Source organism: Sapajus apella, unplaced genomic scaffold (genome assembly GCF_009761245.1).
Source record: "Sapajus apella isolate SASKATOON/1434 unplaced genomic scaffold, GSC_monkey_1.0 scaffold1, whole genome shotgun sequence".
NCBI lineage: Eukaryota > Metazoa > Chordata > Mammalia > Primates > Cebidae > Sapajus > Sapajus apella.
In genome coordinates, this window is record NW_022436941.1 from 2,027,798 (window position 1) to 2,053,109 (window position 25,312).

At 40.4% G+C, this 25,312-nt stretch overlaps 1 protein-coding gene across 2 annotated transcripts in view; it reads right to left on the reverse strand.

Annotated features, from left to right (window-relative positions):
* The window catches only part of NR3C1 (nuclear receptor subfamily 3 group C member 1), a 479,527-nt gene that overhangs the window by 146,304 nt on the left and 307,911 nt on the right, over positions 1-25,312 (reverse strand). The window contains exon 1 of one of the 2 annotated variants that reach the window (XM_032242518.1): positions 9,553-9,820. The exons of the other annotated variant lie outside the window; for it this stretch is intronic. The gene's annotated coding sequence lies outside the window, so the exon portion shown is untranslated. Of the gene's footprint in view, positions 1-9,552; positions 9,821-25,312 lie in introns of those variants that run through there. 2 annotated transcript variants of the gene reach the window in all.

Consider the following 25,312-nt stretch of genomic DNA (forward strand, 5'->3'; position numbering starts at 1 on the left):
CTTTTCAACAAATGGCGTTGGGACAACTGGATAGCAACATGCAAAAGAATATTCAAAAATTTAATTCAAAATGGATTGAAAACTGAAATGTAAAAGCTAAAATTATAACACTTAGAAGAACGCATGTATGTATATCAGGACCTTGGATTAGGCAATGGTTTGTTATGATACCAAAAGCACAGACAACTGGAAAAAATAGTCAAACTGGACTTCATCAAAATGCAAAACTATTCTGCTTCAAAAGACATTCTGAAGAAAATGAAAAGACAACCCATAGAATGGTAGAAATGGTAGACAACCCACAGAAATGGTAGAATTTGCAATTCATATATCCAGTAAAGGTCTAGATCCAGAATATATAAAGAACTTTTGTATTCCAACAATAAAAAGACAACTAATATTTCAAAAAAAGGCAAGTGACCTGATAGTTCTCTAAAGAAGATGTACAAGTGGCCAATAAGCACATAAAGATGCACAATGTCATTATCCATTTCACAAATGCAAATTGAAAATACAGGAGATAGTACTTAGTACCCACTAGGACAGCGAAAATTGTTTTTTTTTTTTGTTTTTTTTTTTAAAGGAAAACAAATGTTGGTGAAGAAAGTGGAATTCTCTTATATTTCCAGTAAGATTATAAAATGGTTCAGATACAGTGAAAAACGTTTTGGCAGTTTTCTCGAAAAGGGAAACATGGAGTTACTATATGACCCGGTAACAGAACTCCTAAGACTACCCAGGAGAGATATAACATGTCTACCCAAAAACTTGTACATGAACGTTCACAACAACATTATTCATAATAGCTAATAAATGGCAACAGCCTAAATGATCAGCTCATGAGTGGATAAACAAATGTGGTAGATTCATAGGACAAAATGTTCTTCAGCCATAATAAGAAATGAAGTGTGGATCCATGCATGTTACAACATGGAGAAATCTTTAATACAGTATGTTAAGTGGAAGGTGCCAGACACGAAAGACTACATATTGTGTGATTCCATTTATATGGAATGTCCACAGTAGGCAAATTCATACAGACAGAAAGGTAATTAATTAGTGGTTGCCAGAGGGATAGGGAGAAGGGAATTGTGAGTGACTCTTAATACATCCAGAGTTTATTGTTGGCATGATGGATATGCTTTGAAATTTGATAGTGGGATGGTTGTACAAAATTAAGAACATACTCAAACTCACTGAATGATACTTTTAAAAATGTTAAAGTTTATATCATGTGAATTACATGTCAATGGTAATAATTAAAAAATTATTAACCAACATATGCTTCCTATTTTCTTTGGAATGTTGATACATTGATACAAATCGGCTAAAATAATAAAGCACAAGAGTTATGCCATTAATATTTGTTTTATAAAAACACGTGTTTTGCATTTTAGGTGAAAAGTTAAAGTTTATTCAGATTATGATCAGGAGTAGGCAGAGGACAAGGGAAGGCCAAGTTTAAAGGGCTTAGCTGTCAAGACTCCTTTGACTAATTTTTAAACTCCCACATGATAATTCCTCTGCTTATCAAAGCATCTCTTTGTAAAAAGCAATTTTTATTAAAACTTAATGGTACAATAATTAGTGGGTCAAATCCTATCTCATAGGTACAAATTAGTCATTTTGAAATACGTACGAATTCTTGTGGTGCACAGAATAGCTGCTTGGCTGGTACTGACCTGTGGGGCTCTGGTGTGCTACTGCAGCCTCTCAGTGTGTCTCCTCACGAAGAGTCCACCAACAGTATCTGCTCCCTTTTTCTCAAATGTGCTATTATGTGGTTTATCCCTTGGGAGGAGCACCCATGTGACTGGATGTCAGATTTGCTCATGGGAACATCATCCATAAATCACATGGACTTAACCTGGTTTATTAAAGCAGGTCTTTTTCTTCATTTCTGTTCCCTTTGAAAAAAATTCAAAAGCTAAAACACTAGCCCCAATGAACTAATATTAGCCTAATATTCTAATAGCCTAATATTCTAATTCTAGAGAAAGAACCCTGCTCTGCACTATAAGTAAGAGGTTAGCATCTTCATTAGTTTGAGTGACAAACTGTGTTCTTACTGACCATTTTACTCCAGATATAGCTTAGGTTTTTTTTTTTAATTGAGATTTCAGGAAATGATAGCATAGTTTTTTAATAGTCAAGATACAAATAAAGATTCTGAAGCAGTCAGTGGTCTTAGTACGTGGGAATGAGTCATCATATTGGGGACTGCCCTGATAGTAGGGTGGGCTAGGGGAATTACCCTCAGAGGTTAATTATGAAATTCACATAAAATGGATGAAAAGTCATCTTAACCGGACAGAATGACAAATTAGGCAAGAAGTAGAGGGGAAAGCTGGCTGGCAAAACAAACCTCAGCAGTGCCTCTTCCTGCACCATCTAGGAAATTATAGGATTTGGGAATTCCTGTCCTAGTGGGAAGGGCATAGCCAGTGTTGTAAGCAAACACAGAAGACCTGCTAGCAATACCATTCTTCTGCAAGATGGCTGCACCAGGCCACATTAATCTGATAACATCAGAATTGGATCTGCCTGCTTTCCTTTCCCCCAAGGATTCAATGTTCACTAGCAATCTTCTGAACCTGTCTTCTATGTTGCAGTGGTTAGGTATGCACACTCTGGTTTATATTATGTGGGTTCATCTCTCACCCCTACCACTCACTAGCATTGCGATCTTACAAGTTACATAACCTCTGACTTTGTCTCTAAGAGGGTTTTAACCACAATTCCTACCTGATAGACTTGATTCTTGACACTGTGCCTGGGACAATGTTATTGTTAATAAATGCTAACCATTATGGTCATTGTTATTACAATATGTCTACGAAAATAGAATGGGCTTCTCACACATGGCAATTACGTTTTTCATTGAAAATGACTAAACTGGGCTTTTTGACTTAATATTTTAATCACCTGAACTTAGTGTGAGTCTTACAGGACTCATAGGAAAAGAGGGAAGGTGGGCTGACAGATTCAGGTTTCTGGTCCTGCCAAGCCAAGGTCATGGCAAATCCACCAAGGATACAAAAGTGCAATCTTGTGAAGCCTCTTGGGGTCTGCCTCCTGGTCTTTCCCTGAAAATGCCATCTCAGTCAGGAGCTTGCATTGAATTTCCTTAGGAGGAGCCTCTACCGGGGAAGTAATAAAATGGTATCAATGGTTCACATGGTGAGTGAAAGCTGACATACTGATCTGCTGAGGACTGAGCTTCTATATTTCAGGTCATACTATTTTCTAAAACTTTCTAAGGCTTCATCTCTGCTTTTAGGATAAAATCCAAACTTTGTGCTGGAGTTCCACAAAGTCTTTCCTCCCTGACTCCTTATCCCTTTCCAACCAAGCTCTACAATTCTCTCTTGTCTCACTATGCTCCAGTTCAAGGGTTGGTAACATTTGATCGGAACACAGCACAACCCTTTGTTGAAGTATTGCCTATGACTGCTTTCACGCTGCAATGGCAGGTTGAGTGGTTGAGACAGACACCATAGGGCCCCTGTAATTGTATGGTAACACTTCAGTGTATAGGACTTGGGAAGTTGGGTCTAGTTGTGAGTCCAAGAAAAGGAAATGGCTTTGTTTATCAGGATAAAAATTTTTGCTATAAAAGCAAAGCAATGTGAGTGTAGGCCCTAAAAATCTCCACTGTTTTCATCGTTCTGACTACCATCCACTCCCCACCAAAGGTCCCCGAGGGCACATCCAGCAGACCTTATTACTTTGGGGCACACATTTTGAAAAGGGCTGACTTTACTAATTTGATTTGGCATTCTGATTGCAGTTACTTTTGTATTTTAATTAAAGTTATAATTACATAATAGAGAGATACTCATATGATCAGTGCATTAAGAACACCTAACGGGAATTAGATGACTTCTAAACTATTTCACACTGAGTTTAAATTCACTGCTTAAACTACATAACAACGATACTGACAGTAACAGATGCATACTACTCACATATAGCACCACCTTATCTCATCCTCATTATGGTGCTTTTGTTGTTCATTTTATCGACGAGGAAACTAAGAAGAGAAATTAAGTAACTTGCCCAGGTTACACAATAGGAAGTAATGAATGATGGACCCAGGATTTAAAGCCAGTAGTCTGACCCCTGAGCACCAATTAATTAATTTTAGCTACACAATCTCACCATACAGGTAAATGAATACCTCATTCTTATGTAGTAGTTTACAGTTACAAATCTATGAATATCCTTATTTTCCAGATTAGTAAACCAAGGCATGAAAATGTTAAGAGATTTGGCAAGGTTATGTAGTCATTTTCCAGGCAAAAGAATATAATGAACTTGGTCTCTGAATTCTTCCAATCACAAACAAAATCTAAAATTGAACCGTACGCAACTCTCTCTGCTATGGCAGCTGTGCACCTGGAACCTGGTGGGCACTGAATTAGAGTAATCTATCTGGATGGCATTTTAGCTACATATGTCAAAATAAAAAAAGCCAAATCTTTATAAAGGAAATGAGAGGCAATGTAAATAATAAAAATTGGAAACAACCTTAATATTAACTAGTAGAAGAATGGTTAAATTAATTATATTGCATCCATGAGATTAAATCCTGCCATCAAAAGTCATGGTTTTTGGTTGGGTGCGGCGGCTCCCGCCTGTAATCCCAACACTTTGGGAGGCCAAAGCAGGTGGATCACCTGAAGTCAGGTGTTTGAGACCAGCCTGGCCAACATGGTGAAACCCTGTGGCTACTAAAAATACAAAAAAATTAGCTGGTGCCTGTAATCCCAATTAGTCAGGAGGCTGAGGCAGGAGAATTGCTTGAGCCCAGGAGGTAGAGGTTGCAGTAACCCAAGATTGTACCACTGCACTACAGCCTGAGTGACACAGTGAGACTTTATCTCAAAATAAATATATAAACACATAAATAAATAAATAAATCATGGTTATCTAATAATATGGGAGAATGGTCACAATAAAATAATAAGCATATATGTTTGTGTGTATATATAAATACATATATACACATACATTTTAACTTTATTTTAACCACATCTTTATGAATTTCATGCTTTTATATTATATAATGTTTTCTAAACTCTATCAATGTGTACTGAATAACTTCACAGGAAATGTATTAAAATATTTACCATGGACTAGTTGTGGTGGCTCACGCCTATAATGCCAGCACTTTGGGAGGCCAAGGCAAGTGGATCATCTGATGTCAGGGGTTCAAAACCAGACTGACCAACATGGAAAAATCCCCTCCCTAATAAAAATACAAAATTAGCTGGGTGCTGTGGCACATGCCTGTAATCCTAGCTACTCAGGAGGCTGAGGCAGGAGAATCGATTGAACCTGGGAGATGGAGGTTGTGGTGAGCTGAGATGGTGCCACTGCACTACAGCCTGGGCAACAAGAACAAAACTCTGTCTCAAATAATAATAATAGTAATAATAATTGGCCACGGATACCTATGGACATGAGATGATGGTAGATTTTCTTTTACATATTTTTCTGTACATTTTTACCTTCTCTGGTGAAGATATATTACTTTTATGAGGAGGAAAGTTTCATAGCACATGTTGTTATGTAGACTGAATGTTTGTGTCTCCCCAAAATTCATCTGTTGAAATCCTAACCCCCAATATGATGGTATTAGGAGGTAGAACCTTTGTAAGTAATTAGGTCGTGAAGGTGGAGCCCTCATGAATAGGATTAGTGCCCCTATAAAAGAGTCTCAGAAGATCTCTCATTGCTTCTGCCTGGTAAGGACACAGTGAGAAGACAGGTGGCTATGAACTAGGATGCAGGCCCTTACCAGACACTGGGTCTGTCAGTGCCTTGTTCTTGGACTCCCCAGCCTCCAGAACTGTGAGAAATAAATGTTTGTTATTAAGCCACTGTGGTATTTTTACTATAGCAGCCTGAACACACCAAGACACATGTTATTTTAAGGAAGATGCTAAACCCTGCCTTTCGCAGTCTGCCTCCTCAGCAAGTTCCCACCCTGTTCAGGGGTGTTGAGCCTTCACTGCAACCACTAAAAACACATCCCCACTTTATAAGTAATTGTACTTTGGAACTCCCAGTTAATCATCAGTACCAAATAAACATATCTGGAATTCAGTCATCTATATAAATGTTGCTTATGTAGAGATGTGGGAGAAGAGAGGAGAAGATTATGATCTCTTTGTGGTTTCATGGGATGTACTGTTTTGTCCCTTTGGGGCCAAGAGGGTACAGGTTCAAACATGGATTAGGATACCAGGGTTCCAGGACTGGGTAGGAAATGTGGCTCAGAAGCTTCTGGGGAGCAGAGATGGGCCACACCCTTCCCCAGTGCATTCATTTTTCAATAGGTTTTTGGAACTTTCAGAGAAAAGACTGAAATCCTGCCCACCAATGCACTGCAAACCTATGTCGAAGAAAGTGGGGTGTTCCCAGATGGAGAACAGATTACAGGGAAGAACAAGTGCCTCCACTGAAGAACTAAACTGGCACTACAACTCCGTAAGAAAAGTTGCCGTTACGCATCTTCTCATTCATAAGCGGGAGCTGAACAATGAGAACACATGGACACAGGGAGGGAAACATCACACACCCAGGCCTGTCAGGGGGTGGGGAGCAAGGGGAGAGGGAGAGCATTAGGACAAATACCTAATGCATGTAGGGCTTAAAACCTAGGTGACGGGTTGATAGGTACAGCAAACCACCACGGCGTATATACACCTATGTAACAAACCTGCTTGTTCTGTGTCCCAGAACTCGAAGTAAAATAAAATAACATCACATAAATAAAGAAAAGTTGGTGTTAGCAGAGAGTAAGAGTTACAGGTAGTTTCCCAGCTGATACCAAAACTTGCCTGTACCCAGCCGCCCTAGGTGGTTTGGAGAAAGGTGTAATGGGTGTGACTGGAAGAATGGTAACTCTGTAAAAGGTAGTTAACACTTCAGGGTTCAAACAACTTTGCAGTGGGGCCCTGGATGAGTGGACTATAGCAATTACTACAGCAATCACATCCTCTGACTTTGAATGACATTTATATGGGTTTGGGAACAGAGATGACTCTCCCTGAGCACGTGGTGGTAGCTGCAAAGCCGACACAGGAGCAGAGTTTCAACCTTGGTGGGGGTGGGGGAGCAGAATATGTGTACAGCTATCAGGATGGCGGTGGGGGAACTGCCTTGCTTGGCTCAGCATGTCTCCAGTAAGAAAGCCCTGCCAGGAGCCACTAGAATACCTGGGACTGGGCAGGTCTGCAGTGCCAGCCTAGCTGAACATAGCACCAAGTGTGTTTGTGTCACTTTGCTGAGCAGGACGTGACACTGGACCAGTGATCTCAATCACTTAATTATACATTTAAAATATGTAATGTGCTAGGTAAAAAGTGCTACAAAGAAATAAGGTCATAACAAGGTAGTAAGGCATCTGGCAGATATTTGAAATTCGCAAATGTTGGTCCTGCAGGATTTTCAGGTGATGGTGACTGAGGTGGCAATGAGGATGGGGACAGACTTCCAGTCCTGAGGGGCATCTCTGTGGAAACATCAGAGCCTGGGTCCATGGATTCCTGCCATGGTAGGGACACAACTGAAGTATTTCTGGCCGCACGTCAGCACCCTTAGGCATTTCCAGAAATATTTAGGGGAAAGGCACTCTTTTCAAGGCTGAGGTAAAGCAGGGACACTCACAATTGGTGAAGTGTGAGATGCTCAGGATGAGCTTGTTTAAACAAAGTAAGCCAAAGGGGCTATTAACGCAGATGGTTCCCCATGAATTCAATGTTTTTCTTTAAGCAACTTGACTTCTGTGGCTACTTGTTATAACTATTTCAAGGAGCTGCCCTTGGAAGACTTGGTTTTTATGAGGTGCAAGAAAAACCATGACTCAGGTAAATCTGCCAACATTTTCCCATAGAAAGTTTATCTTTGGAGGCTCCTCCCACTGGGATCCTCTCCATCTGTCCACAGCCTGCTGAGCAACCCACTGACTATTGCATTCCCTGCCTCATGTTTATTCTTTTCTTTATCCTATTCAAATGTAAACAAGCTCTAATGGGAGAAAAGTGATCTGATATATAATGTCACCTAAAATGACAAATGACTGACAGTAGCTCGATTAAAGGAGGAAGTTTGGGGTCCACAATGCCTTAATGGAAAGGAATTGGGCTGAATTATGAAATTCTTTCAACAAGACAGGCCATTGGAGGGAGGCTTTGGGGCAGGGGATCTTCCTGGAATCTGTTAATGATATACCCCAAAGGCAGCTCAACTGACTCATAAAGTTAACCCTGATGGTACTGATGTTACTAGAAGCCCTAAGCCTGTGCTGCCTAACATTGACAGAGTTTTATTTAACATATTCTTTTGAGCTAGGCAGAGCAGAATTGACCATCCCTCATTAACAGCAATGAAACTGAGGATTAGAGATGACCGCTTATTTGCCCAAGTGCCTCAGCTGGTAACTGATGGAACCAGCTCTAAACATATATATTTTTAAATTTCATCTTGTCAGAAAAATAAAGTCAGAGTGTCCAACACAAGGTTGTTTACCTTGGCTATTATTGACATGTTAGAATAATATTAAGCTGTGAGGGGCTTAAAGATCAGCTCAATTACCTCATCTGTAAGCCTCTCTCTTTCTCTCATTCCCCATATCCAGTCCTTCAACAAATCCTGCAGTCTTCACATTCAAAATAAATACTGAATATGACCACTTTCCACCATCTCCAGTGCTCCACTGCATCCGAGGCCTCACCTCTCTAATGCAGATGTTTGCAGCAGCTTCCTGACTGCTCTCCCTCCTTCCACATTTGCCCCTCTACAGTTAATTCTTCATACAGCAGCCAGAGGGATCTTTCTGAAAACCTAAGACAGGTTAGGTCAGTCCTTTGCTTGGAATCTTCAGCAGCTTCTCACTGCATGAAGAGTCAAAGTCCAGTCTGCATCTGGCCCCTGACTGCCTTGATGGCCTCAGCTCCAGTTCTCTTTGCTCCAGCCAGACTGTTTTTCCTGTTCCTCAAAGTAGCCATGTACCTTCCAACCTCAGGGCCTTTCTACTTACTATTTCCCCCCTGCCCCTTGAGTCTTCCAGATATTCACATAACTGGCCTCTTTATTCAACCCCTGGTCAAATGTCACCTCCTCAGAGAAGCCCCCTTCCTGACTATCAGTCTCTAGCCCTTCATTATGTTTTAGCTCTCCTTATAGCACGTTTTACCTAACACATCATGTATATTTTAAAATGCGTTGTCTCGCTCTCCTCTCTAGATGGAAGCTCCATGTCAGTTTTGTTTTGTTCACTGCTGTATCATCATTGCCTACAGTAGCACTTGGCACATACTTGCTGAATAAATGAAACTGAGAAACTCAGAGAAACATATTTCTTTTAAGATAAAGCCCACAAAAATGTTTTCTTCCTGTTCAGTTTAAACTATCCAGCACACGGCATCAGTCTTGTGATTATCTTTACTTTCTGATGCTCTGCCCTCTGAGTGACCTTTAGCAAGTAACTTTGTTAGAACTCACTTTACCCAGCTATAGAATGGGAATAAAAATATAACCTACCTTCTTTCTCAGACACTTTAATGAAGCAGAGTCTTCTTTGTTCTTTGAGGAAAGGAGCCAGGCAGATGAAAATTCCTGTTATTAAGGTAAAACTAAAGCCTCACGAGGGCAGGAGCTGCATTTTGTTCCTCCCCATTCTTGCACAGAGCAGACATTCATTAAGTGCTTATCAAAGTTAATATCTGTGGGACATAAACTGCACCTGCCTTTGCAGCAGTCGCCACAGAAGCCGGCCCCTTTCCTGGGCTAACTGCTCTGAGAGCACCAGAATGAAATCTGACTTAGATGTGACGCAGAATCTTTTTTCCAGAAGAAGGCAACTACACAACTCTTGATGGACAAATAGCTACCAATGATGAGCACAAACCAGGGAATGTCAGAAGTGAAGAAAATTCAGATCAGAAGATTCTGTCTCTTGGGCATAACTTTTTTGTGGAGAGACCCTGACTAATACAGCGACTCTCCTAATTATGGTGAATTTCCTGGTTCAGCTCAGAGCCACTGATTCAGCAGATATTCCCCTAGTCAGATCCCAATGGAAACCAATATGTAAAGTCTGATGCTGGGAACTTTCTCATGGTCAAAAAGGATTTGAAAACCAGATGAATGTGTGCATATTCACACTAAGCAAGTTTCACGTCTGCCTTCATCATCTTCCCTTTTCTTCTCTTACCCACTTTCTCACTCTGTTTTTGTTCCTTTCCTATTCATGCCCCACTGCTTCTGTCGGACACATGGGCATTTTTTGGTCCTGCAGGGGTTGAAAGATTCCTGACCTTCCAAGGTCCAGTGATTTGGCATCAGGAGATCTCAGTTTTCTCCTTCTCTGCCATTTAAAGAAGCGTGTTGTAATTTCCTCAGCAGAAGTGAAAGTGATTAGCTTCTACTCAAATGTCTGCATAGGCACAAAAATGAGGGCAAGAGGGAGCAAGAGAAGAGGAAGAGGGACCTTTTGATTGGGGTGAAAGCAAACCCTTACATAACCTGACCACACAATAGGAGGAAATGAAAACTTGGGTTCAAGGGCAATTTTGTCATTGGTTATAAGTCTGCGTCATCAAGCAGGTGCCAGAAAAATAAATTTTATTTTGATTTTATACCTTCATTTGAACAACTAGGTTTTCCTAATTTCTCATTTCCAAGGAAGATCTACACAAGGATGCATAATTTATAGTTAGTTTGGAGATGAATAAAATATTAACATACCTTTTGTTTCCCTTAAAACATAATACCTAAATTAGTGTGATGCCTTGGTTACCATCCCACACATGTATTTGGAATGTAAGTGAGCTCAGTTTTAAGCACATTTGTAACAGCAGAACAAGTGAGAGTTGCATTACATGGACAAATTGATATTAACAATGGTGGCCTTGAGAATGGTTCCATCCCACAACATCTGATCTGCAGACAGTTGAGCATTCATGCAGTTTTGACTTTATTGACTTCATTGGTCCCAGCCAGAAGGTTTTCATCTAGTGCATTCAGTTACCCTGATTTCTAATTACAATAGAATCATTCAAATACATTTGTTTCCAGAGAGCTTGCCTGAGACAGATTAAATGGCAGAAGTTGCAAAGGATGTCATTGTTTTACATAAAAGATCTGTGGAAATTATGCCTAAAAACTTGTTGTCTTTTTATTTTAAAAGCTGCTATATGCAAAATAACAGTCAGGTCAAATAGTTACCACTGTGGCAACAATCAGTAATGGCACATTTGCAATTGTTCTAAAAAGTTAATATGGAAAAGTTACAAGAATTAAGTGGTGATGTTTTACTTAAGAAGTAGAAAAGATTTGCAAAAAGAAACAGACTCTAAGAAACATGTTACTGTAGTTGTTGAAAGAATATGGTCAAGGTCTTTATCCATATTAAGTGGCTCTATAGGACATAGTTTCTTTAGATTTTTTAGCTTCTACAAAAATGCTGATTTGTTTTAATCTTTTGGAAACCATAGATTTTTTTTTTTAACCAGTGATCTTATTTTCCTTTTTGCTTTTGTTCGTAGGAAGCTCAGAACCCAATTTACAATCTCTAACAACTCCTATAGAACTTTATATTTGTACTTCTTTTAATTTCTTTCTTTCTTTCTTTTTTAGGGTGGGAGTGGGGTTTTATTAATTTTCTCTCTGGATTTATTTCCTTCCCAATGTTTTCTCTTCACTTTTATTGAACTGTTTCTTTTCTCTTTTTCTATGATATGTGTTCTTAAAAGCTGGCACGAAGGGAAATGAAGCATATCTGGTCTCAAAGTGATAACACATCCAAAATCGCCACCCTAGCGCTACTATTTATCTCATCTCACTATCTTTTTAGTACAATACATTTAGAATGCTGTCCTCCTTCTTGAAATTTTGAAAACCGTTTAATTCTTCTCTGAATTAGTGTACACTGTACTTAGATTTACATCTTTTTTTTCTTTTTTTGAGACAGAGTCTTACTCTCTCACCCAGGCTGGAGTGCCGTGGTGTGATCTCGGCTCACTGCAACTTCCCTCCCCGCAACCTCTGCCTCTCCGGTTCAAGTTATTCTCTGCTTCAGCCTCCCAATTAGCTGGGATTATAGGTGTGCACCACCACACCCAGCTAATTTTTGTATTTGTAGTAGAGATAGGTTTCACCATCTTGGCCAGGGTGATCTCAAACTCCTGACCTTGTGATCCACCCACCTAGGTCTCCCAAAGTGCTGGGATTACAGGTGTAAGCTACCATACCCGGCTAGGTTTACATCTTAATCTTTCATATTTTGTTTGTTTTTATCCTTTGCCTCAAAAGAAATTAATGTGCACTGCGACCTTAGTTTCTATTAGTCATCAACTTGGGGACTAACATGACTGCTTCACTGTCAGTGAGTATCTTTTTCTGATAGTTCCAGGAGGGTGATTAATCTCATCTGATTCATCATGTTCTTTCACTCTGTCTGCCCAGTGACTATGGTCTTGCATTTATTTCTTTACCATCTAATTCAACTTAATTATTTATTATTTGACCATTTTATATTCTCTCTCTTTCTTCCTGTCTCTCGCACAGAACTTTCCTTCTCTGTTTCCATTCAGTCTCCTTTGCTGATGTCCGCTCACTGCAACCTCATCATCCCTACATCATAATGATGGAGTGCCTCAGGGCTCGGTCCTTGGGTCTCTTCTCTTACCTGCAAATACCCTAACGTTGGTTGGTTCATTCAACCTAATGGTTTTAAATTGAATTTCTACACTGAATACTGAAATTTATATCAGTAGCTTGCATGTCTCTTCTGAATTCCAAACTCACATATGCAACGACCTACTCATTATGTCCAGGTGGATATCCAGTAGGTATCTTAAACTTACTCAGAACTGAACTTCTGATCTCTACTCATAACAAACAACAGTGTTTTTCTTTCAGCCTTCTCCTATTCACTTTAAAGCAATTCCAGCTCTATCCTTTCAAGTGCTTAGGCCTTTGAAAGTCTTGGAATCATCCTGAGTCCTCATGTTCTCACACGTCTCACATCCAGGCCATTGATCTGATCCCATGATTTCTAGCTGCAAGATATATCCAGCTCTATCCCGTATTTGCTTAGCTACTAGCGGCATGACCCCAGTCACTGTCACCTCTTGTCTGGGTCAGCAACAGCATCTTTTAGTGCTGGCCCTGTTCCTACCCTTGCCCTGGAATGTGCTCTTCTCCACCCAGCGGCCAATGGGGTCATGTGAAAAGGCATCCCCAGTAGAAAAGAAAAGCCTTTTCACCTCACTCACAGTTAAAGCCACAGTCCTTACAACAGCCTTTCCAGCCCTACAAGATCTGGACCCCGATCTGTCTGAGCCTCCTACTCACTCATCATGCTTTAGCCACTGTCCTCTCCCAGGCATCTCTCAGCCACATGCCTCTCACCAGGCAAGGTCACTCTGTCTGCACACATCCCTCAGCTGCCCTCACTTCTTATCCCTTTCAGGTTTTTGCTCAAGCCTGCGCTCATCAGAGACTCTTCTGGTCAAATCCCTGATCATCCTACTGAAAATTAAGGCTCCTCTTCTGGCCCCAGCCTCTCTATCCCCTTTTTTGTTTTATTTTTCTCTGTAGCACTTATCACCATTTCAGATACCAATAAATAAGTATAATACCACACATGGTATTATGCTTATTTATTGTCCATCTCTACCTCCTTCTTCCCCCAGAGTATAAACTCCGTGAGGGCAGGGCATTTATCTGTGTTTATGTTGTCTGCTGAACACCTAGAACAGTGCCTGATACATGTGTAGGTAGCTCAGAAACTATTTGTTGAATGAATGGATGAAACCAAAATTCTGGCCTCATTGGCACTAATTCTAAACAGTTAAGCTAATGAAACAGAGTGCCATCCAAAATAAATTAATAGAATGAAGCAAGTCCCCATTGCCAAAGCAAAATGGAAAATTAAAGCAATAACCAGTTAATTAGGGCAAAGAGATTTTTTTTCTTCTAACTGTGTTATAGGATCAAATAGGACCATGGGACTGAAAGAAAACCTGAGCTCTCGCTCACTCCTGCCTCCTAACTGCAAGAGCGAAAGGGCGCATTCCAACCATGTCAAAGAGGATCTTTTCTGTGTTAAGGATATTTGGAGAAATATTCTGGTTTTTCAGTCATTCATATTTTTTCTTTTTAACGTTCAACCACTCACCATCTGCTTCCCTTCCTAGAAAAGTCATATCTCTACCTTAAATAACACTGAAATGAAAGGCCAACTGCGAGTACATGCAAACTCCTATTTCTCTTTGACTATCTGGCCCCAGATCGGAATGGAAAAGAATGCCATGTTCCTCAGGTGTCTAATAGCAAAACAATGGAAACTCTACCAAAGGTACTAAAAACTTTAGCCTTTTCCTAACTTATCCTGAGTAATTTCCTTGTAAATACATTTTTTCTATTGTAAGTTAAAACTTTTACTTTTTAAAAAAAAATAGAGGGCCAGATGTGGTGGCTGACACCTGTAATCTCAGCACTTAGGGAGGCTGAGCTGGGCAGAACACTTGAGTTAAGGAGTTTGAGACCAGCCTGGCCAACAAGGTGAAACTCTGTCTCTAGTAAAGATACAAAAAAATGAGCCAGGTGTGGTGGCAGGTGCCTGTAGTCCTGGCTACTCAGGAGACTGAGGCATGAGAATTGCTTGAATCTGGGAGGCAGAGGTTGCAGTGAGCTGAGATTGCACCACTGCACTCCAGCCTGAGTGACAGAGTGAGACTCCATCTCAAAAAACAAAACAAAATAAAATAAAATAATAGTGGAAAAAACTGCTAGCTCATCTTTTAAAGGTATGCATACTATAAATCAAATTCTGTTATGGCAATGTGCTATAATTTAAAAAAAATCTTATAGGGTAAGATTTTCTGGTCAAGGGGAAGGTCTATTTTTTGCTAAAATATTATTTATGTTAGATATTGCTTGAAATCAATTTAAAACACTGGCAAGTTTCCAGTGAAACAAAAGAGTTGTAGCATGAGAGAAGGTAGGTTAGACTGGAAGCTAGGAGACCTGACTGGAATCTGGTTCCCATTATGTGATGAAGCCACTGGATGAGCTGGAGGCAAGTTCTGTCTTTCTGGGCTTGAGTTGACCTGTAGGACAAGAACTTCAGATGTAAAGTAACTATGTATTCTTCCATCCCTAGAATTTATGACTCCTTTTATAGTTTAAATGGATTTAGCCTGAAGTTTTTTATTTTGATTTTCTTTCTTCCTCTTTCCCTTTTTACTTCTTCCTTATGTGCTTCCTTTCCTTCCATCATTACTTACATTTTGCTTCTCTATTTCTTTTGATTCTTTCTCCTTTTTTCTTACCTTTCTTTTGCCTTTCAATTATTTTCTTACCTATTTCTTTGTCCTTTTACTTGTCCCTTTTCCTTTTAGGTTTTTCTGTCCTTTTGCCTTCATTTTTCCTTTCTACCTTCTTTCCAGATTTCCTTCTTCTCTTTCTGTCATTCTTTTTCTCAGCAGCAAATCACCTGACATTTTGACAAATCCACAAAGTAGAGTGGTTTTATGGGCTGGTATTAACACCTATTATGACCAGTCAGGCATTGCAAACTGATGTGAGTGTCGATAGGCCTGCTTTTAGGCCATGCATGGAAAGTAGCCAAATCTGCACATGGCTATTATTTAATGATGCCCAGAGTCAAACAGGAAGCCTTCTGCAAATTGCCTCACAAATTATACAGTGGCTCCCTGCCTGCTTGCTATTGGCATGAAACAGGTTTGTGAAACCAGCTTTTGACATCCAAATTATTTCCCTGTCTTTTACACACACGCACACACACACACCCCCCACACCCTCAAAGCTACCTTTTTAACATAAAAATTTAAAATATATTTAGACAGAAAATGTCATAATCAAAGAAAGCATAAACAAAAAACTTGAGAAAATATTTACAACATAATGACAATCACAAGGTCTGATTTCCAAAACAGACAAAATGTTATTGCAAATTATTTATATATATATATATATATATATATATATATATATATATATATATATAAGTTCAGTAGAAAATGGAAAAGTTAAGACTAGATAAATGACACAGAAGGAAAAAAAAATGTCCAGCAAACAATATTCTCAACCTTAGTAATGCAAGAAATTCAATTTAAAAGGGTCATTTTTTTTGAAAGAAAAATTTGTTATTTTAAACAAAGTATAATGCTTAAACTGGCCTGAAGAATAATATTAGTGTATATTTTCTCTTCCTTAACTTTTTATCTTACCATGTGCACTTTTAAAGTGACTAAAAATACTTTCTCCCAATAAACGATTTTGCATTTTGCCCTCCCTGACCCCAGTTCTCTTAAAACTCTAGGTTGTAAAGAAATTGGGAAGTATTTTTTCTGAGTAATGTCCCATGCAAACCAAATTTTTTTTTTTTTTAAGAGACAAGGCGTCACTCTGTTGCTCAGGCTGGAGTGCAGTGGTGCTATCACAGCTCATTGCAGCATCAAACTCCTGGGCTCAAGGGATGCTCCCACCTCACTCTCCTGAGTAACTGGGACAGCAGACACATACCACCACACCTGGCTAATTTATTTTATTTTATCTTTTGTAGAAATGGGGCCTTGATTTGTTGCCTAGGCTGGTCTCAAATTCCTGGCCTGAAGTGATGCTCCCACCTTGCCCTCCCAAAGCCCTGTGATTAGACATATGAGACACTACACCTAGCCTTGTAAGCCAAGTTCTGTCAGACTGGGTCACCAGTTATTCCTCTTTTTCCCTCATTCTTACTAAAATGCTCAGAGTATTAGATATCATTATCCTTATTTAAATATTTATTATAAAACTGGAAGGAGTTGGACCACCTTGGAAATCTTTTTCACTTTTATCTCTTACTTAATCAGTATAATAGAAAGCTAAGAGAATAGGATTTTGAGTCAAACTGAACCTAGCCTTTCTTAGCTCTGATATTTAGTATTGTGTTTCCTTGGGTAAGTTCCTCATTCTCTTGGGGCTCAATTTTCTCATCTATAAAATAGGAGTAGCCACAGCATCTCTTTCATAAGGTTGTGGTGAACCTTCAGTGCTATTATGAATGTAAAGCATACAGCGGAGTGCCTAATACAGGGCAAAATAAATAAACTGCTGAGATAATGATGTCAATGACGATGAAAGCTTACAGAAGTAAGGAACTGGTCAGAATTGTGATGATAACTCCGTACAGATCTACAAATTTAGAAAGAAGAGACCGAATCTCACTTAAATCCCAAGCAAAACTTTGCAACTTATTCAGGATTTGAATCTAAGTCTGTTGATTCCCCACTGAGTCAGTACAATGCTGAATGATGTTTCATTCTGGTGAACAGTCAGGCTGTAAAATCCTTCACAAATTTAAATACAGTAGAGTGAGGGAAACAGATCAGAGAGTGACAATAGTCAGAATGGTAGGGGAGGCAAACACACGCCAAGGTCTATGTCTAATTTTGATACAATATGGGTCAACATCTAATAATATTCCTAAGATGATGAGAGGTAACCTTGACAACCCAGCTGATGCAGGCACTGAAAGAATAAGAGATTCACAGGGAGAAACAGGAGAAAATCTGGGCCATTTTCTTGGTTAGTGCTGGCTCATACCTTTTGCTGTGTAGATAATTTCTTACTACTCGTAAACCAAAGTCTTTTACTATTTAATTAACAAACAAACATCTATTAGACACTTGTAATATGCCAAGACAATAGGTTAGGCCTTTGGGGATGTAGAGGTCACCTGTTCACAAAGGCTGTCAGGGAGGACATTCCTATTCACAACCAAGTAGGATACAGCTTAACCCACACAGTAATGCTGCAAGCTCAGTACTCCTAGTGAAAGCAACAAAAGTCACTGATTAATTTTGACTGGGATAATGCTAACAATAGCAACAACAAATTTAATACTGATAATAATAGACTAGGCTTTGCTGCAGCAGCCAGCAAATCTCAGTGGCCCATTCAACACAATTTTATTGCTTTATCATCCTCCACAGCCATGTATTAGGTTGGTGCAAAAGTAACTGTGGTTTTGCCATCACTTTCAATGGTAGACAGGGGACCTGTCTCACACAGCCATGGAATACCACCATGGAGAACAGGCAACCTCCTCAGCTGCTGTGACAGGGGAAGACAGCATGGAGAATTGAGTGCTGGCTCTTAAGAGTGACTGGCTATTGCAGCTCACTGGCCAGACCCTATCACATGGGCTTACCTAGCCTGTGATTAGGGTGAGGAGTGAACTGCCCAGAATGCAGTCTTAGGAGGCTCTCGCTCTTGGGATCATGCGGGTATAGGGTTGGCCCCTGTGTGGCTCCTTGTCAAAGCTCCTTGTATGTTTCACCTTAGGTACCTCACTGGTCTTACCCCAGTCCCAGCCTAACTGAAAGGGGGTTAGGAAATGTCATGTTCCTTATGTTGAGGTAGGAGAGGTCAGTTTTGGCGAGTACTAGAAATGTCTAGTAACCTAGCCTTGAAACCTCAACCTTGTCTGTGACACTTCCTTTTCTCACCACCTTTCTGGTCCAGGCAGTCACCAAATCTTGGGATTTGAATCAAACATAACAAAAGCATGAATATGTCAGTTACTCGACTACTTGCCAAGAGTGGTGCTATGCATGCTTATGCTCACTGATTCATTTATTCATTCCTCAGACAGCCCTATGAGGAAGTTCCTATCACTATTTCAATTTTTTACATGAGAAACTTGAGGCTTGGAGAAATTAACTTGCCAAGGTCTTCATGCATAAGAGGCAAAGTTGAGATCTGAGCTCATATTTGACTACAATGCCACCAATCATTATGGGAACTCACACTTATTCAATATTCCCCAAATTTTAAATGACAGCGTGGCTATATCAGCCCAACCCATAAGATAGTTGGAGCAGGCTGGGTGCAGTGGCTCACGCCTGTAATCCCAGCAATTTGGGAGGCCAAGATGGGTAGATCATGAGGTCAGGAGTTCAAGGCTAGCCCAGCCAACATGGTGAGACCCCGTCTCTACTAAAAATACAAAAATTAGCTGGGCATGGTAGTGCTCATCTGTAATCCCAGCTACTCGGGAGACCAAGGGAGGAGAATTGCTTGAACCCAGGAGGCAGAGGTTGCAGTGAGCCAAGATCCCACCACTGCACTCTAGCCTGGGCAACAAAGCAAGACTCGGTAACAACAACAACAACAAAATAGTTGGAGCAAAAAATACTGACTTGCAATTTGTGGGAAGTGTATATTCGAATCATCAATGATTTCAAGCTTATGTCATTGATAAAAAGTGATGGTTTTGTTTTGTTTTGGGTTTTCACATGAGAATGCAGTGCCATCTATTAGTAGAAGACGTATGATATAGAATAGGGATCAAAAAATCTTTACTAATCAGATGTGTGATTAGGGCAACTCTCTTCCTGTCGGTTTAGCCAACGATCAAATAAAGAGATGAATCATACCTTCTAAGGTCATCGCCTGTATTGACATTACAAAATTTTGTGAGGATGGCAGAAATAGGGAAGACAGGGAAGAAAAATATTTTAAAAACAAAAATATTCTGTAGCAGAGCTGAAACACTGATATCTCAAACTAGACAATGTCTGACTGCTAATACTGAAGCAAATTTTATCATAATATTTCCAACATTGAGCCATAAAATCATTCCTTAATCAGACAAAAAAGTAAGGTTAGTTGGATATACAGCAAGAGTTTTACATGCTAATTTGGCAATGATTAAATTTTCTTTGGTCAAAGTGTTAATTAAAATGTTCATTTGGGGTTTGTTGTGCAGAAAATATGGAAGGAGTATGCATGGAGCTAAAAGTTCGACTCCTCCTGAGGCTACATGGGGCAATCACAAATGGCCGAAGTGCTGAGACAGGGAAGATAAAGACAATAGATGCTACTACAAAGGACCTGGGGGAGAACTACTTAGTTTAATTAAGGAGGAGGAGCATTTGAAGCAGTCCGTAACGATGAAGTCATGTATCTGAATGCACATGAAAACTTTGCCTTTACACTTTTTTCTTCTTTTGGTGAAAACATCTGGCAAAAACATGTTGAGAAAAGAAAACTTTTCTGTTTTGTGCAGCAGGATCTTGCTGTGAAGAGATGAAAACTTGAGCTAATTACAGGATGTCTGCAAAAAGAAAGGGCTAGCTTTATGTTAGACCAATTTTTCTCCCTACAGGGTAGACTGTCTAGAATAAAAGCAGTGGTATGCTGTGGGAAATAAGTATGGGGTAGGAAACAATGAATTGCATCTAATCTGTAATACCATACCATGACGGTTATTAAAATACCGTTCAATATATGCTTGCTTTTATAAGTGTGCCAAGAAAAGAACAGACGACTTTGAAACTTACATGATAAAGACTGCAAAATTGTACATTTTCTAATGTATAACATGTTGCAGACCTTTTATTGGAAACGTCCCAGCCATTGTACTACAGGCAAGTAAACAATGTATCTTTTGGTATTTTGTTTTACATTTATTTTAAGACTGCAGCATCCCAAATCTCTTTCGAAAATTTCTTTTTCAATATCTCTTTAGCTCCTTTTGCCTTTCCCCACAATCCTACATTAATTTCATCTCTTTTCCAAAATCCTGTAGATTCTTTAACCTAAAAAAGCACAAGCAAAAGAAAACAAAAAGTCTGGGGTAGCCTGGTCCTGATCTCTCTTGGGGCATCCGTGCAGCCCTCCAACTAACAGCAAAATGTCAAGATGGGAGTGATAGACACCCAGGAGGTTAAGCTCATCCCTAGCCAGTTAACAAGTTCTACAGATAACTAACCATTCTAAAAGGATTAGGATTTGATTTAGGCAGAGTGATGTTTAATCCCAATGGCCTCTTCCTATGGGAACAAGATGCTTAAAATCACTAGGAGGAGACTTTCTTTTTTATTATTATTATATTTTAAGTTCTGGGATATATGTGTAGAACATGCAGGTTTGTTACATAGGTATACACATGCGATGGTGGTCAAGATGTCCAAATAGGAACTGCTCCAGCCTGCAGCTCCCAATGAGATCAATGCAGAAGGTAGGTATTTCTGCATTTCCAACTGAGGTACCCAGCTCATCTCATTGGGACTGGTTAGACAGTGGGTGCAGCCCATGGAAGGTGAGCAGAAGCAGGGTGGGGTGGTATCTCACCCAGGAAGCAGAAGGGATCAGGGAACTCCCTCCCCTAGCCAAGGGAAGCCTTGAGGGACTGTGCCATGAGCAACGGTGCACTCTGGCCCAGATACTATGCTTTTCTCACGGTATTTGCAACCCACAGACCAGGAGATTCCCTCAGGTGCCTACACCATCAGGGTCCTGGGTTTCAAGCACAAAACTGGGTAGTCGTTTGGGCAGACACCGAACTAGCTACAGGGTTTTTTTTTTTCGTACGCCAGTGGCACCTGGAACACTACAGAGACAGAACTGTTCACTCTCCTGGAAAGGGGGCTGAAGCCAGGGAGCCAAGTGGTCTAGCTCAGTGGATCCCACCCCCACAGAATCCAGCAAGCTAAGATCCACTGACTTGAAATTCTCACGGCCAGCACAGCAGTCTGAAGTCGACCTGGGATGCCTGAGCTTGGTGCGGAAGGGGCATCCACGATTACTGAGGCTTGAGTAGGCAGTTTTCCCCTCACAGTATAAACAAAGCCACTGGGAAGTTTGAACTGGGCAGAATCCACCGCAGCTTGGCAAAGCTACTATAGACAGACTGCCTCTCTAGATTCCTCTGGGCACTGCATCTCTGAAAGAAAGGCAGCAGCCCCAGTCATGGGCTTATAGATAAAACTCCCATCTCCCTGGGTCAGAGCACTTGGGGAAAGGGGCAGCTGTGGGCACAGGTTTGGCAGACTTAAATGTCCCTTTTTGCCAGCTCTGAAGAGAACAGCACATTTCCCAGTACAGCACTTGGGCTCTGCTAAGGGACAGACTGCCTCCTCAAGTGGGTCCCTGACCCCTGTGCCTCCTGACTGAGAGACATCTCCCAGCAGGGGTAGACAGACACCTCATTTAGGAGAACTCTGGCTGGCATCGGGTAGGTGCCCCTCTGGAACAAAACTTCCAGAGCAAGGAATAGGCAGCAATCTTTGCTGTTCTGCAGCCTCCACTGGTGATGCCCAGGCAAACAGAGTCTGGAGTGGACCTCCAGCAAATTCCAGCAGACCTGCAGCAGAGGGGACTGACTGTTAGAAGGAAAACTAACAAACAGAAAGGAATAGCAACAACATCAACAAAAAGGACGTCCACACAGAAACTCCGTCCAGACGTCACCAACATCAAAGACCAAAGGTAGATAAATCCACGAAGATGAGGAAAAACCAGTGCAAAAAGGCTGACAATTCCAAAAACCAGAATGCCTCTTCTCCTCCAAAGGATCACAACTCCTCACCAACAAGGGAATAAAACTGGACAGAGAATGAGTTTGACGAATTGACAGAAGTAAGCTTCAGTAATAACAAGAAGAAGGTGGGTAATAACAAACTCCTCTGAGCTAAAGGAGCATGTTCTAACCCAATGCAAAGATGCTAAGAACCTTGAAAAAACGTTAGATGAATGCTAACCAGAATAACCAGCATAGAGAAGAACATAAACTACTTGATTGAGCTGAAAAACACAGCAGAAGAATTTCGTGAAGCATTCACAAGTATCAATAGCTGAATTGATAAAGTGGAAGAAAAGATATCAGAGAATGAACATCAACTTAATGAAATAAAGTGTGAAGACAAGATTCAAGAAAAAAGAATGAAAAGTAAAGAACAAAGCCTCCAAGAAATATGGGACTATGTGAAAAGAGACTTTCATTTTCTAACTGTGTTCTGGAGCTAATTGAATGAAAAAGGTGGATTCCTCCCTACCCCTATCTCCAGAATTTGGTTATTTTTTTAAAAAGTGTTTTATAAAGGGCTAGGTCAGTCATTACCTACCTCCTATTTGTGTGACATCACCTACGCTGTCACACTGAGCCCTGTGGACTCAGGGACTCGGGGACTCTGGCTCCTGTAGCCCGGTCTCCAGGGACCATGCTGCACCTTGCCCATCTTCCTTGCAACTGATCCTTCGTCCATCACAAGCAGACCACTGTCAAAACTCAGATATCCTCAGACAGATCCAGAAACGCAGAATGGCTGGAGAATGTGCCTCTTTATTGCTCAACAGTGACATTCTCTCTAGCTCTCTACCCTTCCCACTGCTCCAGAACTGAGCCATGTCATCTGCCATTTACTTTCTTGCAATGTTGGTTTCCTTTAAGTTGAGAACTATTTCTCCATAACTATGTGTGTATCATAAGTGAAAAAATTATGAAAAAGGTTGTGTGGCTTTTCTGATCTCTGCCTGTTCCCTGTCAGTTGCTGATTTGCAGCCTTTCCAACAGGACTATTAGCTTCCCAAAGGCCATGACTGTGTCTGCATTTGCTCATCACTGCTCATCACTGTCCAGAGCCTGGAATTGTTTCTGCATATAGTAGATGCTCAGTAATTTTCCCTGTCAACCATGGGATCATAGGAATGGATGCCCTTACTTTGGCCATGCACTGTGCTGGATGCTTTGAGTATAGATATGAATGAGACACAGCTCCTGCTATGAAACCCTAGGAAAATGACTGATCGTTAAACATGCCTGCCATTGATTTGGCTTTAAGCAAAGCAAGAGAAATAGAAGTTCCCATCACAGATCTGGTTTAGGGATTCTAAAAGAAACTGCTCCTACATTTCTCTCCTATTAGCCTGACAGCTTGTGGTATTTTCTGCATTTATTAACAATGATAACAGCAATGACAAGCATAATTTATGGGCACTCACCCTGTAATGAACAATGCACACAGTGTCTTGCATATATTCTAGAATATTATGCTCATAATTGCCCCTATACACTAGGTATTATTACCATTTTATTGCCAAGGAAAGAGGTTCGGAGAAGTTAGGTGCCTTAGTTGGTATAACACCTACACAGCTGGCAAGTGGAGGTAATTACTTAGAACTCTGACCTGTTAGAATTCAAAGGCCAGACCCATAACCATGCTCTGTTCTACTTCCCACTCTTTCCTTAAGGCTGTCGTTTTGTCAAGAAAAGGCAACACACCAACCAGTATTACTTGGTCTGACTCTGTCACTTATAGAAAATGAAACTGGGTATACTTTGATTTGATTTTTCCAATGATTCATTGACATGGGTAGGTCAAGTGTTGTACCCCTACTGTATTGAGGAGCTTGGAACTCCCCAGAGGTCACAAAGCTCATAAAGGGCAGACTGCTAGCCTGTTTGGAACACTGTGCAGAATTTTTTCTACGGTATAGGGAGGGAAGCCTCCGGGAATTTCAGAAAGACATTTTCTGTTTCACATTTTCACCAATGGATGGGATTCCATGCAGCCTTCTTGTGCTTAGGCCAAAGGAGGCCAAGCTAGTGATTAGAAAAACGTCTGACCAAGAAGGCTAATGATAGTTTTGCCTCATCTGAAAGAGAGAGAAACTGTCTGCCTTCTAGCTTCTTCTTCCGTCTATACCTGGGGTTCTTGATCTGGTGTGCTTTTTGCCTACCTAGGGCAAATTTGGCAATGGACACACTTTTTATGGTTATAACTGGGGCTGGGAGGGTGCTACTGGCATCTAGTGGGTGGAGGCCAAAGGTGCTGCAAAATATCCCATCATGCACAGGGCAGCCTTTCACAACAAAGAGTTACCTGGCTCAAAACTCTTGCTTTAAAGCCATGTTCTGACTATCCATTAAAAAAAAAAATTCTTCTTCCAGAAAATATAGAAAACATAGTTCAATAGGCAAGATATCCAAATTAATTACATAAGCAAGTTGTACAGGATCATTGAAAAGAAGGGAGATAGTTTACTTATTTATTTCAATATGATATTGGAAAACAAGTATTTTTTCTCCTCCCCAGTAGGAGAGGCTTAGATAGTATCTGAAATTAAAAAAGAAACTTAATATTTGAAAACAAATTATTATACTGCAACTAATAAAGTATCAACTGAGGTCCTTTTACTGTATAAACAATGTGAAAGAAACCAAATGATGCGGCTAAGCTTTAATGATGCAGTGAAGTCAACACCAAGCAGATGGGCATGGAAAGTTAAAATAATTTCCTGTAAACAAAAAGAAATATGCAATGAGGTTAATATAAACCTTTAATTCACCACCTCCTTTCCGAGGCTTTGAGAAGCGTGTCATTTAGAGATAATTCTGCTTACGTGGCACATGGTCCATGACTCTTCTGCTATTTGTTTTGGGGAGGTATGTGGGTTACCAAGAGTTCATTATCTTGTTTTTAAGTATCCTGCAGCACACGTC